This window comes from Brachypodium distachyon, chromosome 3 (genome assembly GCF_000005505.3).
Source record: "Brachypodium distachyon strain Bd21 chromosome 3, Brachypodium_distachyon_v3.0, whole genome shotgun sequence".
In the NCBI taxonomy this organism is placed as follows: domain Eukaryota; kingdom Viridiplantae; phylum Streptophyta; class Magnoliopsida; order Poales; family Poaceae; genus Brachypodium; species Brachypodium distachyon.
Genome location: NC_016133.3, coordinates 16,500,915 through 16,513,713, shown reverse-complemented (window position 1 = coordinate 16,513,713; position 12,799 = coordinate 16,500,915).

The window sequence follows — 12,799 nt, the reverse complement described above, 5'->3', positions numbered from 1 at the left end:
TTACTCTGGAAATTTTACGGATTGGCCCCCGAAAGATTGGATCCGTGGCTTTCTTCCAAAATGCCTTTGATAACTAAATCATTTGAGGCTTATTTTATTATGCCTTTGATGTTCAAAGTTTTTGAGGCTTTTTTTTCTAAAATGCCTTTATCGTTTAAAACATTTGAGGCATTCTCTTAAAATGGCCTCCGTTTCTTTCTCATGAAATAGCCTTCCATAGTGAGTAATTGAGGCTATTTAAGAAAATGCCTCCACCAAAATGCCGCCAAAACTCGTCCGTGGTATAGTGGACAAACTGGGATACACCTCACTAACCATGTGTATCAACAACAAATGGATCCATATATATATAGGGGCATTCTACACCGTTTTCTGGCAAAAGAAATATTGCTTCTGCTACTTCGCACCATAGTTTAAACCATCTATATGTAAACCATATCTTCCCATCACTCAATGAAATTTAGCCAGAGAATCTGTATTACTAGACACGCATGGGTCTACTACTGTGTAATTAATCACAGTGTTCTTGTTAGGTATTTATCTGTTAAAATAAATAAATATGTATTTATTTTTCTAAATATATGTTTGTTATGTATATGTATAGTCAGAGCTTCATATTATTGGATATGATTATTATGTGAAAAATCGGTAATCCAAAATACCGTGATTTTCAGTTTTTCATTATGTTTTCTGAATATTTGAGTGCTTTTGTGCTCTAACAAAAGTGAAAAGAACACATTTTACTTGCCCAATAATCCCGTTGACCCATCTATTTTCATGTAGAGATAACTGCTTGCCAAACAGCGAAGCGGAGCCCATTCGCCGTCTATTGGATTGTCGAGCCATCGTCGCCGAACTCCGAGACTGACGTGCAGAAGGAGTGCAGCGCGTCAATATCTTATATCTGCCTTCTGGTGGCGACATTATCCGGAGCGCCGCGCTAAGTTGAGCACCCTCGTTGTTCATAGTGCTAGCTTGCTAAACATCGGTTCCTGCCGGATTAGCTGGTTTGAATCCAACCACACCCAGCCCGTGGAATTATGTTCAGTACTGTTTGGGTCCCCAGTTTGAGCAGTTTCGGGCCAACCCGTGAGTAGCCCAATCAGCTGCTAGATATCAATGCGGTGCATCTTACGAGTTCCCGACGCCTTCCAATCCTATATGTGTGCAACTATAGTGTTCAGCATAATCTCTACAGTCGCAAGATAAAAAAGAGGTGAAGAAGAGCTTAGGTAGAGCTAGAGATGCAGCGGTATATGTATATCCTAAACGAATGCGTAATAATATAAGAGCTACCACTCATAAAGTGCGTAGTGACTAGTGACCTCAACGCATCTGTCACTAAATGGTGCTAGAGTACATATACTGCATCCGCTGCTTTTGCTGCATTCAATATACCATTGCCGTAAAATTACTGCCCCAACATGATTTTGCATGAGATAGAAATTAAACACAGAATGTGTGTAGTTTTTGTCTTTAGGATGAAAAAAATTAGACACTCTTGTTCTTTTATTATCGTATGGCCCGCACTGCATGCTCCAAGTGACGACTATAAATTAAGTTCTAGAATTAGAATCTGGTCACTAATTTGGCTGAGGGCACCGGCGATGTACTCCCTGTACAGTGGCTCCGTAATTGATCTTTGAATTCAATGACCAACGGACAAGGAAGTGGTTGTGTAAGGTGTGCTCGCGGATGGAGCATGTGGCTCGACAAGGAAGTGGTTGTGTAAGGTGTGCTCGCGGATGGAGCATGTGGCTCGGTATGTGTTTTCATGGATGGCGGCCTAGTGTTAGAGTCGGAGATCTGCCGCCTTGATAACTTTTGTCATACACTTTCACATTAATTACTTTTAATTTGCCTCCTTCAGCTAATATTACTAATTTGTTCGGGAATTGGCTTAATGAGATTAAACAAAAGATTAACACTCATATTCGATCGGATGGGAGTTTCGGCTCTTGGGCTATTTGGAATTACAGGAATGATATTATTTATAACAGAAGCAGAGTTTCTCATTTCTTGTGGATCGTACAAGACTAATCACTAGAAACATTTGTGACCGTTTCTTCCTGTGGTTCGGCCCGAGCTTTCGGCCTTTGGGTGCAACTTTCTGGAAATGGCCTTACGGAATATCTTCAACCAGACTGGCTGGTGCATGGTCTACTATTCAATGTAGTACCAATGCTCTCTGCTCCATGAATTCTATAACTTTGATTCGTAACTACACAAAAAAATGTGTGTGTGCATCGGTTGATGAAGAGGCAGGATAGTTCCCCTTTTCGAATAAAAAGTAGAACTCTAAAGTACTTTAGGGTACGTGAAGAACTAACCAATTAACCAACAATTTGTAATTTATGGCAAACAATACTACCGTGCATCAACTGCGCATGCATATATTGCTTGAGTTTGTTCAGGACTACTCAAACTAACTTATAAACATATGTAAGCACAAAATGTATTTGGTCCTTTACTTACCGACGCCCTTAACAAATAAACGAAAATACAAATAGTAACCGTGGTTGAACATCTGTGAAAAGGGTGCCGCAGCCACACAATTCCTCTTTTCCTGTGTATAAACTCTCAGTGATGGATGGTCAGTATATATGGACATTGTTTCCCAGCAAATTACATCGAATTGTACAGGCTGAGCTCAGCCAAACGGTGGTCCAGAGGACCATTCGCCGCCGCTACAGTGGCGTAGCCAGCTAAAATTTCTAGGGTGGTCCAACAGTGAAAATATTCATACAAATTTAGTTATTTTGATGTTTTGAATTTTTGTTAACTATGTTATATGAATTTTCCAAACCCCCCTAGCTACGCCACTGCGCCGCTACCAGACGCGGATGCAAGGGAAAGCTAGATCGTGAAGTCATGGTTGTCAGTGCCGCACTCGACAGTAAGATAGTAGAGATGAGAAGTGTACATATGGGTTCTGTTCCTCCATCGCCGAGCTGAGTGTTGGGTTTAGTCTCACATCGAAAATTGACTGTGAGGGAGCACAACATATAAGATGGAGCAAACCTCACCTATTGGATCGGTATTTTGGGTTGACTTAGGCTTGAGGCCTTATATGTTGTGGGCTCCTGTGAAATTGGACCGGTAAGACATCAACTCATGTATGAGTAGTTGGGCCGAAGCTCTGTGCGCTCTAAAGCTGAGTTGATCCGTTGCCTCCAAGACGGCTGTTTGGCAGACGAACGGAGGACATCGTGAAAAAACCCTATACGTGGGCTTGTCCTGGGCTGTGTGAGAAAGCGCTCCTAACGGTTTAGTTGGTTTGAACCCAGTTACCCAACCAAGGTAGGTATGTGCATCTTATTGAACAGTTTCCAGCGAACCTGTCAAAAGCCCCTTTCGCTGCTACATCTCAGTCCGGTGTACCTTTCGATTTACTGACGCCTTCCAATCCTATGTTTGCAAGCAGTGTTTAGCATAATCTCTTTAATCGTAATATAAGAAAGGGTGAAGCTACCTAGGTAGAGCTAGAGATGCACCGGTATATATATCCTAAGGGCTCTACTCCGGTACACCCTCCCTCCCCAAAATTGGAGGATAGGATAGTCTTTTCACGTTTTTCTTTCATTTTCCACTTGCATGTTCTCCCGCCGCATGTTCTTAATTTCCTTCCTCCTGCCTTCTCCCTCTCTCACAAGTTGTCTGCTGCCTTAAGTATATATTGTTCCGACGATCCCTCCAGTGGGATTGTGCGGAATTGTATGTACTACAACGCTGTAAAATTTCTCCGTCAAATTCCAAAGGTCCAAAACACCAAGTGTTGTTTGAATTTCTAGCGGCCGTGTGTGACATCACGGATGTCTGACTTGTTCATGTTTCCTACCGCATCAAGCAATTTCACACGATTTCTAACAGATGTGGCCCACTGTCAAGTGCCACGTGCCAACCCTAATCCGTTTCATTTGGCACGTAGGCTTTCGACGAGACCCGAAAAGCCGGGGCTATCTCCAGTTAATTTATTTAATGGCTTGGTAGGTAGGTTTCAATTTGTCTTCTTTATTAGTTGGATTAAATTTGTCACAGTACTGAAATTAATGAAGCACAACTAAAAAATAATGGTCCCTCTTTTTCAAAAAAAATGGCGTGCACACATTTTGAGATTTTACTTTGACCAAAAATTAGACTATTGATTCGAAGGTTATGTGCTACAAAAATTATACCATTATTGAATTCATATTTCAGAAATGTTTCCAATGATATAAAATTTATAACATATAATCTACATATTATCGGTATAATCGTCGGTCAAAATTCGACATCAAACTGTGCGTGCGCCATTCTTGTGAAATGGAGGGAGTAAAAGGTAATGTCATCTTGGTCGTAGAATTCATATTTTTTTTTAAAGGATATACACTCCTTTTTAGCTACTCGGATCGATTTAGAAACTATGTTCTAACACTATATATAGGCCAATTAAACCCGTTTGAATGTACCTGTCCAGGTTCTATGGGGTTAGCAGCTGGTTTGAACCCAAAAAAACCCAGCCTGTGGAAATTGGTTCATTTTTGTTCGGTTGCTCAGTTTAAGTAGTTTCAAGCCAACTGATCATCCCATTTTGCTGCTACATATCACCAGCGTTTCAATTTCCCGACGCCTTCCAATCCTAAATATGCATGCAGTGTACAATAGCAAGATCAAAGAGGGTGAAGCTTAGGTAGCATGTGTTAATATATAAGAGCTTCCATCCATACAGTGCCTACCGACCTGAGCGCATCTGTCTCTAAAAGGTGCTAGAGTACATATACTATAGTTTTTTTTTCCGAAAAGGAAGACATCCCCGGCCTCTCATCTGCACACAGCTATAAATTATTAAAAATATTCAAAGTACATGTCTCCGAGTTACAAAAGATAAACAACAGAGAGTGAAAGGAAAACATCAAAATTCATCCAGCCTAAGACCTGCGCGCCATCCAAACCGGCCGGTTGAATAACTCCCGTGCTACCGTCTCCAAACGGTTGCGCTCAGATTCCATACATCCCTGAGCCTCCGTCCGAAGAAGTAGGAACCACGTACGGAGCCAATGGGACGCCCGAAGAACAACCTGCAAGAAATTAGCCACTTTCTTGTTATGAAAAACCAAATCATTTCTGCAATTTCATATAGACCAACAAATCGCACAAGTCCCTGCAAGGATGAGCGAAGCAATTTTTTTCTCAACACCCCGAAGCCACCGCCCAAACATATTAGTAACACATGATGGAAGTGGTAAATTAAATGTCACAAAGACGGTTCGCCAGACCAAAAGCGCCATCGGACACTGAAAAAATAGATGTTGAATAGTGTCATCTTGATCACAATAAACACATTTCTTGCTACCACCCCAATTTCTTTTGGCCAAATTATCCTAAGTAAGCACCACCCCACGACATAAATACCAAGCAAAAAATTTAATTTTAAGAGGAACTTTAATCTTCCAAATAACTTTATTTTCGGAATTGGCAATCATTATTAATAAGCTATTTGTATAGTGACTTCACCGAGTACGACCCAGAAGAGTTCATATTCCAGGTAAAGGAGTCAGCCTGATCCACAAGATTCACTGACTCAAGTTTGTGACACAACTCAAACCATGCCAAAAATGCAATATTAGGAGGATCCGCCCCCAACACATAGGCACCTGAAGCCTTACGATTAAATGCAATCCTATAGAGGGATGGAAACTGCTCTCTGAGAGGAGAGGCACCAATCCATGTGTCTTCCCAAAAACAAGCATCAGCCCCGCAATTCACCGAAAAGGAGATATGAGGGAAGAAAAACTGTCGTACCCGCAACAACCCCTTCCAAAAAAGCGAATCTAAAGCCCTCATACGAACTTGGGACAAAGAGCTTGCATAGAGATATTTATTCCGCAATAAATCCACCCACAGCCCATCACCCTCGAGAAGTTTATAGAGCCATTTGCTCAACAAACAAATATTTTTAAGCTCGAAATTCTCAATCCCCAAACCTCCTTGATCACGAGGCCGGCATAAGATATCCCACTTAGCCAATCTATATTTTCTTTTTTGTTCATCACATTGCCAAAAGAATCTCGAACGATAAAAATCCAATCTTTTAGCTACCCCTTTTGGAATTCAAAGAAGGACATCATAAACATGGGCAAACTAGTTAATACCGAATTAATAAGCGTAAGACGGCCACCACTAGACAAAAGCTTCCCTTTCCAACAGCTCAGCTTCTTCTCAAAACGGTCCTCGACCCCTTTCCATTCTTTATTCAGCAACTTACGATAATGAATCGGAATCCCTAGATAACGAAAAGGCAACGATCCCACCCCACACCCAAACAATTGAGTATACTAGGCCTTACACTCCTTCGCTTGCCCAAAGCAAAATATTTCACTTTTATGAAAATTAATCTTAAGCCCCGAAAACTGCTCAAAAACACATAAGAGCATCTTTAAATACTTAGCTTGTTGGAGATCATGCTCAAGAAAGATCACCGTATCATCTGCGTATTGGAGAATCGACACACCTCCATCCACAAGATGCGGAATTACCCCATTTAAACGACCAATTTCCTTAGCCCGCTCCACCAGCACCGCCAACATATCAGCCACAATGTTAAAAAGCACTGGAGACAACGGATCATCCTGACTAACACCCTTCATAGTCTGAAAATAATGCCCAATCTTGTCATTCACTTTGATACCGACACTACCACCTTTCACAAAATTATCGATCCAAGCACACCACTGCTCATCAAAACCTTTTCTGAGAATCTGTTGAAGAAAGACCATCTAACCTTATCGTAAGCCTTTTCAAAATCAATTTTTAAAATCAACCCATTTAATTTTCTGGTATGCATCTCATGAACCGTTTCATGTAAAACGACCACACCCTCTAAGATATGCCGCTTAGACATGAAGGCGGACTGCGTAGGCTTAATCACCGAACTAGCCACCGCATTGATTCTGTTAGTACATACTTTCGTGAAAATTTTATAGCAAATATTCAACAAACAGATAGGTCTATATTGCTGAATCTGAGAAGCATCCTCTTTCTTAGGCAACAAAGTAATTATCCCAAAATTTAACCGAAAAATTGAGAGCGATCCAGCATGAAAGTCAACAAAAAGAGTCATCAAATCCTCCTTAATCACAGCCCAAAACTTTTGATAAAACTCAGCCGGGAGACCATCAGGACCCGGAGCCTTATTGGGCTTTATCTGAAAGACCGCCTCACGCACCTCATCCTCCGTAAACGGTGCAGTGAGAAGGGTATTCTCCTCCGGGCTAACACGCTCAAGATCAGCAAACATTGATTCATCCATAGAGACTGTACTAGCCTCCGATGGACCAAACAATTGCTTATAATAATTGGTGATATACAGGCTCAGCTGTTCATCACCAACAATCGTACCTTCTGCCTATTCAAGCTGAAAAATTCGCTTCTTACGATGCTTCCCATTAGCAACCAAGTGAAAATAACGCGTGTTGTTATCGCCATTGCGGACACTATTAACCTTCGCCCGCTGTGACCACTTAGTTTCCTCATCACGGTATAAAGCAGCCAACAGATCGTCAGCGAAGCGCTTAGCCGCCCAATCATCACAGGATAGGGGACCAAGCTCAGCCCGAATGTCTAATTCCTCAACCAAACGCAAAAGGCAATCCCTCTCAAGTTTAAACACACCGCTAAGATTTTTCGCCCAACCCCGTAAAAATTTTCTGATATGGCGAATACGGTTTTGCCAGCGTTCAATAGCGAACCGCCCCCAAGTAATCTTCCTCCACTCAGCTTCAATAATCTCAAAAAAACCTTCTTTCGATAACCAGGATAGTTTGAAACTAAAACTGGCCTGATGACCAAGATGGGCGGCATCCCCGGAATCTAACAACAAGAGGCAATGATCAGAAAGAGACCGCTGCAAGCATGCAAAGAGACAAGCGGAAATTTTGCCTCCCACTCCGTACTCATTAAAACCCGGTCCAATTTCTCATGTCAGGGTGGGAAGATTATTAGCCCAAGTATATTGCCTACCAGAAAGTTCAATTTCACAGAGGTCCAAACTTTCAATGATCGCATTGAAAAGAAAGGGCCAACATTCCTGGAAGGCAGCAGAGCTCTTCTCTTCTTGCCTACGGATGATATTAAAATCACCCCCCACCAACAAAGGAAGAGTTTCAGTAGAACAAAACTGGACCAGCTCGGTTAAAAATTAGCTTTAAATTGAGGTTGAGCAGCCCCATAGACCGCAACCAACACCCATCTAAAACCGTCAGACTTCGATTTGAGGCTAAACTTTACACAGAAGTCGCCTGCATCGACTGACAACACTTCCAGCAAATTCACATTTATTCCCAACAACATACCTCCAGAACGACCCTTCAGTGGGAGACAGTGCCAAATAAAATCTAATCCACCACCGATGTGATTAAGAAAGCCAGCCGAGAAATGCGATCGCCCCGTCTCCATGAGGACAATAAAATCAAGATTATGCTCATGAGCAGTACCCGCCAGAAAACCGTGCTTAGCCAAGTCACGAAGACCTCTGCTATTGCAGAAAATTCCTTTCATCGGGTAACAACTTGTTTTTTATTTTTTAAAGCACGACCACATGGACGCCCCACCTTGGTCTGCTTTTTTCCAACAGCAATACCACGAGAGCGAGAAGGAAGAGACTCACACAGGACCTCTTCCTCCTCCTCATCAGACAAATCCCGACATAAATGTTCTGCTAATTCTAACAAAAGACAATCAGATGTGTCTGGAAACTTCTCGATTTTCTTGCCACGCAGGACATGTAAATTAGATGCCAATCTATCAATTTCATTATTTTTAATCTTATGAATAGTCCTAGTAATTTCTTTAGCACCCCTACCCAAAGAAACACCCAAACTAGACATATCGGAAGCAAAATCATCATCTATAAAAATTTCAAGGTCAACCTCCATACCTGTTTCAGTTTCGAGATTCCGGATTTTAGCAAGTCGCATTGCTTTGTTGATCATCGCGTCATCGGAGTCAGCTTGGGCAGCAAGACGCGCACTGAAACGCGAAGGCGGCGGATACTCGAGACGCCTCCCACGCGCTCCAACAGCAGGCACAGCGCCCCTCTGAGCCGCACCCAACTCCTCGTCGTCGTCACCCCCACCACGATGACCAACAACCGAGGCCAGTAGTGGGGGAAACTCCACCGGCGAGTTGATCTTCAAGCCCGTAGATGCCGATGGTGAAGAAGGCAGCAACATGGACGACGGAGAAGGAGAGTGACGAACCGGTGACACGGACCGCGGAGACACCACCTCTCCCTCGGCCGGCTGAACCTGCACATCAGAAACAGCAAAAGCCATCTCCGGCGTACAAGCAGCGATCGTGTCGCCAAAAGTGGCTAAATTGTGTGGAATACTCTTATTTGTGGCTCATTCTTTCAAACACTTTGTATACACAAGCATGTGACTTGAATGTTTAACTCGTGTGGAACTTTGTAATATATTTGCTGCTATTTCCGTTTCTTTGGTTTTGTATATTGTGCTGCTGTTATTATCTGTGCTGTGCTGTATTCCTGCTATTTCTGTGCTACAGGAATATTTATTTTTATAAATAACTCATTTATTTTTTTCGGGAAAAAATAGTACCAGTGGCGGTTAAGAACCACCGCCACTGAACACATAGCAGTGGCGGTGAGGTAGGACCGCCACTGGAAAAAGTTCCAGTGGCGGTGGCCATAGACCGCCACTGGAAAATGTCTAGTGGCGGGTACTTCGCCCGCCACTGATGTACTCCACGCACTTTTCGGGTGGTGCCGGAGGGATTTACAGTGGCGGTTTGTGGGTATTCGGTGCAGGATATTTTACTCGCCATTGTTGATCTCGGAGAAGCAGTGGCGGGTATTTTACCCGCCGCCGGTGCCAAAATCTTCAGTGACGCAGAGTTGGTGGCGGGCGTGATCACCGCCACCAACCCCATTTTCTGACCGCCACTGGAGGGGTTTTCTGGAGTAGTGGTCCCAGTTTGACTTTTCTAAAGATTTGGGGTTGTGATGCATTTGTCAAACGACATCAGACAAGCTCACTCCCAAATCGGACAAGTGCATATTCGTGGGATATCCAAGGGAAACCTTAGGATATTACTTCTACAACCGGGCAGAGGGCAAAGTGTTTGTCGCTCGAAACGGTGTCTTCCTTGAGAAAGAATTTCTCGGTCGGGAGGCAAGTGGGAGGTCAGTGCAACTCGAAGAAGTTCGAGATGAGCCAGTAGGGGATAACTCGACAGGTGATGTCCGAGTGACTGAGCCAGTCGTCATACCCACGGCCAATACAGCACCAAATCCACGAAGGTCGGAAAGACTGCGTAATGTACGCAATGTGTTGTTGTTAGACAATGACGAGCCGACTACTTATGCAGAAGCGATGGTGGGTCCAGAGTCCGAGTTATGACTTGAGGCCATAAGATCCGAATTAAAGTCCATGGATGAAAACCAAGTTTGGAACTTGGTAGATCCGCCAGAGGGTGTAAAAACCATCGAGTGCAAATGCATATTTAAAAGGAAAACTGATATGGATGGAAATGTTCAAATCTATAAAGCTCGACTTGTCACAAAGGGTTTTGACAAGTTCAAGGAGTTCACTACGATGAGACTTTCTCGCCGGTAGCGATGCTTAAATCAGTTCGGATCATTCTAACTATTGCTGCATATTTCGATTACGAGATATGGCAAATGGATGTCAAAACAGCTTTCCTTAACGGAAATTTAACCGAGGACGTGTATAAGATACAGCCCGAGGGTTTTGTCGATCCAAAGAATTCTGGAAAAATATGCAAACTTCAGAAATCCATCTATGGATTGAAGCAAGCATTTCGGAGCTGGAACATTCGTTTTGATGAAGTAGTCAAAGGGTTTGGCTTCATCAAAAATGAAGAAGAACCTTGTGTATACAAGAAGTTTAGTGCAAACTCGGTCGTATTTCTAATCTTATATGTGGATGACATATTATTGATTGTAAATGACATTCCGATGCTAGAAGCCGCCAAGGACTCATTGAAGAAATGTTTTTCAATGAAGGACTTGGGAGAAGCGGCTTATATTTTAGGAATCAGGATCTATAGAGATAGATCAAGGAGGCTTATTGGTTTAAGCCAGAGTACATATGTTGACAAAGTGTTGAAAAGATTTAACATTGATGAGGCAAAGAAAGGGTTCTTGCCCATGTCGCATGGTATAAGTCTAAGAAAGACTCAGAGTCCTTCGACTTCTGATGAGCGAAGTCGGATGAGTGCGATTCCGTATGCTTTGGCGGTCGGATCCATCATGTACGCCATGTTATGTACTCGACCGGATGTTTCCTATGCTCTAAGTGTTACGAGCAGGTATCAAGCTGACCCCGGTGAGAGTCACTGGACAGCGGTGAAGAATATCCTTAAGTACTTGAGAAGGACTAAGGATATGTTTTTGGTTTACGGTGGTGAGGATGAGCTTGTTGTAAAGGGTTACACCGATGCTAGTTTCCAAACCGACAAGGACGATTATCGATCACAATCTGGATACGTGTTCGTCTTGAACGGAGGTGCGGTGAGCTGGAAGAGCTCTAAGCAAGAAACGGTGGCTGACTCTACAACAGAAGCTGGGTATATCGCGGCTTCGAAAGCCACGAAAGAAGGCGTTTGGATCAGAAAGTTTGTTTCTGAGTTTGGAGTGGTTCATGGCGCGTCCAATCCCATGGACCTCTACTGTGACAACAGTGGTGCTATCGCACAAGCCAAAGAACCACGACATCACCAAAAATCCAAACACATACTCAGGCGTTACCATCTCATACGGGAACTCGTGGAGAGAGGTGACGTTAAAATATGCAAGGTACACACGGATCTCAATGTTGCCGATCCGTTGACAAAGCCTCTCCCGCAGCCAAAGCATGAGGCGCACACACGAGCCATGGGTATGCGATACTAGCTTGGATGATTGACTCTAGTGCAAGTGGGAGACTGTTGGAGATATGCCCTAGAGGCAATCATATGATGATGTTATTTCCTATGTATTAATGAGTTATTGTTATTGTCCTTGAACATCATCACTGATATGTATCAATAAATACGTGATTTGTTTGTGAGACTATGTATTCTATGATGTTGTTCTAATGGTCCCTGGTCATTGAGGTTATGCGGACACATAACCTAGACTAGCAATGTGAATCAATATGATGACTATGTTTCACAAGTCATAGGGCAAGGTGTTGCCGACTGATAGCATGGACTCGACAATGAGACTGTTGAGTCGGACAAACCCGCACTGAGACACAACGAGATGATTGTCATTTGTTAGTCTCAAGTACGACGTATATGCCAGTCCTAGACCTGAGGTCATCGCATGAGTTTGGAATGTGAATCGGCCTACTTAGGGGTTGCCAAACGCTACTCCGTAACTGGGTGGTTATAAAGGTAGCTTTCGGGTTTGCTGAGAAACATGCTGCGAGTCATGGTTGATCAAGATGGGATTTGCCCCTCCTATTCGGAGAGATATCTTTGGGCCATCTCGAGTGATCAGATTCGGAAAGCATGGCCATGCGACTTGGGTTAAGTGTTAACCCGTTCGGAAATCTGTATCATAGGAACGAGAAGAGAGTCAAGCTATCCACAAGGTGACAAGCACTCGCCTTGAGCTCGACACACATATCGTGAGGCAAAAGGAATGTTACATATGACACATTGTATGGTTCGTCAATATACCTTGTGGTCACTCGGGAGTTGGCACGTGCTGCTAGGCGCCGCTACCAACTATCGACTTGAGTCGGTGCTAGTGGACGAGTAAGGTGTCACTCGGGCCCGCAGTCCGAGCTCGTAG